The sequence below is a fragment of the Cucurbita pepo genome, chromosome LG16 (genome assembly GCF_002806865.2).
Source record: "Cucurbita pepo subsp. pepo cultivar mu-cu-16 chromosome LG16, ASM280686v2, whole genome shotgun sequence".
NCBI lineage: Eukaryota > Viridiplantae > Streptophyta > Magnoliopsida > Cucurbitales > Cucurbitaceae > Cucurbita > Cucurbita pepo.
The window spans coordinates 3152182-3154894 of NC_036653.1; the positions used below are offsets into that span (position 1 = coordinate 3152182).

General features: G+C 41.2%; 2 non-coding genes across 2 annotated transcripts; one reads left to right on the forward strand and one right to left on the reverse strand.

The window, feature by feature from the left end:
• The first annotated feature begins 627 nt into the window (after positions 1-627).
• TRNAN-AUU lies at positions 628-701 on the forward strand. The gene has a single exon. It is a non-coding gene; the product is annotated as a tRNA-Asn (tRNA).
• A 1015-nt stretch (positions 702-1716) lies between these two features.
• TRNAL-CAA lies at positions 1717-1800 on the reverse strand. Its single transcript has one exon. It is a non-coding gene; the product is annotated as a tRNA-Leu (tRNA).
• Positions 1801-2713: the final 913 nt, after the last annotated feature.

Sequence of the window (2713 nt, forward strand, 5' to 3'; positions counted from 1 at the left end):
ACAATCGCACTTTCGAAGGCAGTGGACTAGCGATTGTGCGGCACTCACTTTCCAACGACAAGTGAGCTAAGCCAATTTGTTCTTGCGTCGCCTACGGCCAAGCGACGTATGATCGAGCCTATAGCCTCGGTTTTAAAAGAAGGTTTTAGAAAATGAGGAGAGAGAGAGATTTTAGAAAGAGAGATTTTGGAAAGAGACGTTATATAAGCAAGAAAGAGAAAGATAACAACGGCTTAGCATATATAACCTTGGGTAGGGAGAAGTTGACAACTAGTCATATCCCCCTATAGTACATTCTGAGCCATTTTATGTCTGGCTAGAACTGATATTTTTGAGGCGTCATACGCCCTAGAATTACAAAAGGAAAAACAATAGAATGAAAAGACATGACAAGGGTTTGGCTTGTCATGGGCAACACGCCCTAGACGAGCATGACCGTGACACTTAGCACTCAGAAGGGGTCGATAGTGAGATCCCACGTCGATTAGAGAGGTGAAGAAACATTTCTTGCAAGGGTCTAAAAACCTATCCAGATTCAGTTTAAAACCGTGAGGGAGATACCGAGACGTAACGAACGAAAGCAGACAATATCAACTAATGGTGGTCTTGGATTGTAACAAATGATTGGTTGGAATAGCTCAGTTGGTTAGAGCGTGTGGCTATTAACCACAAGGTTGGAGGTTTAAGCCCTCCTTTTAGCGATGTGAACGAAGCATGCCTTTATAATTGTGTTTGGTGCTTCTCCCTAGAACAAATTTTCAATCAACATCGATTTGTCATGGTCTCGTGTACTGAGAACTAACTAAACAATCATGTTTTGACACTTTTAAAAAGCACTGGTGAGTTCAATTGATATCCACGTACGAGTTCCATTTCTTAGCGTTGAAAAGTTCGACACAAGCCCATAAAAATGAACAATGTTTCTTCACCTCTGGTGAGTTCCATTTCTTAGCGTTTTAAAACTGTGAGGCTGACGACGATACGTAACGGATTAAAATAGATAATATCTACTGGCTGTTGGAGAGAGGAACGAAACAATCCTGATAAGGGTGCGAAAACCTCTCACTAATAGGTGCGATTTAAAACTGTGAGGCTCATGGCAATACCTACTGGGCAAAAATGAACAATGTCTGCTAGCAGTGGGCTTGGACTTTTACAAATGAAATCAGAGCTAGTCACTAGGCGATGTGCCAGTGAGGACGCTTGGCACTCAGAAGGGGTCGATAGTGAGATCCCACGTCGATTAGAGAGGTGAAGAAACATTTCTTGCAAGGGTCTGAAAACCTATCCATAGTAGATTTGGTTTAAAACCGTGAGGCACATACCGAGACGTAACGAATGAAAGCAGACAATATCAACTAATGGTGGTCTTAGATTGTAACAAATGATTGGTTGGAATAGCTTAGCTTAATTGGTTAGAGCGTGTGGCTGTTAACCACAAGGTCGGAGGTTCAAGAAGCCCTCCTTCTAGCGATGTGAACGAAGCATGCCTTTTTATAATTGTGTTTGGTGCTTCTCCCTAGTACAAATTTTCAATCAACATCAATTTGTGATGTTCTCGTTTACCGTTTTGACACTTTTAAAAAGCACTGGTGAGTTCAATTGATATCCACCACGGTACGAGTTCTTAGCGTTGTCGAAGCCCATAAAACGGTGGGTGGTTATAGATATTATCCACTCTGGCACGAGTTTTGCCTAACAATAATATGGATGAATTGTCAGAAGTGGGATTTGAACCCACGCCCTCTTACGAGGACCAGAACTTGAGTCTGGCGCCTTAGACCACTCGGCCATCCTGACTACTAATTGAGCCTTCCTGGATTGGTTTGAGAGGGGAATTTATCATTCCGTATATGGGTGTGTAAACGTCTCCCAAGTAGGCGCGTGGATCAATCGTGAGATACAAAACTAAGATTGTAGATCCAAGGTTCTCTCAACAATATGGACTAGACTATGACGAAAAATTTAGTCTAGTGGCAAAGATCATTATTGTACTAGTTCCTTCAGTACTTGCGGTAAATAAAGATTGAAAATTTTGGCAGATGGATATGAAAAATATTTTCTTGCATGGAGAGTTGGACAAGGAGATCTACATGAACCAAACAAATGGACTCGGAAATGAAGTTGAGTCCTTAGTCAGTATATGTGAAGTCTAAAGAAGCCTCATTTGGATGCGGCTCGACAGACCTTGAGATATGTCAATCGATATCACGATACTCGAAGATCAAGCACCAGGTATTTGTTCAAGCTCAGTTCGAGAACAATTTATTGGTGTAACAAAAGACAACCAACTGTATCATTGTCAACTAGAGAAGCAGAGTACAGAGCAGCGGCGGGAGCAGCTCAGGAATGTACATGGCTGAAACTTCTGATGAAAGATTGACACTAGAAAGTTGACTATTCGATACCACTTCAATGCAACAACCAATCTGTGATTTGTCTAGTAGAAAATTCGATGTTTCATGGTAGAATAAAGCATGTGGAAGTGGTAGACTTGTCTACAAAAGAGCTGAATACTTGCCCATATGAGAGCTTTCGCTGTGGTGCAGGGAATGAGAACTAGTACTGAGGGGAGTGTTAAAATACCATCATTAGCCCAATAGGGTTAAGCCCAACCATTGCATGAATGACTGTATTTATGTTAAGAAAATGATTTAGGATTGTAGGAATAAAAGGAAAATGATTTAGGATTGTAGGAATAAAAGGAAAATGA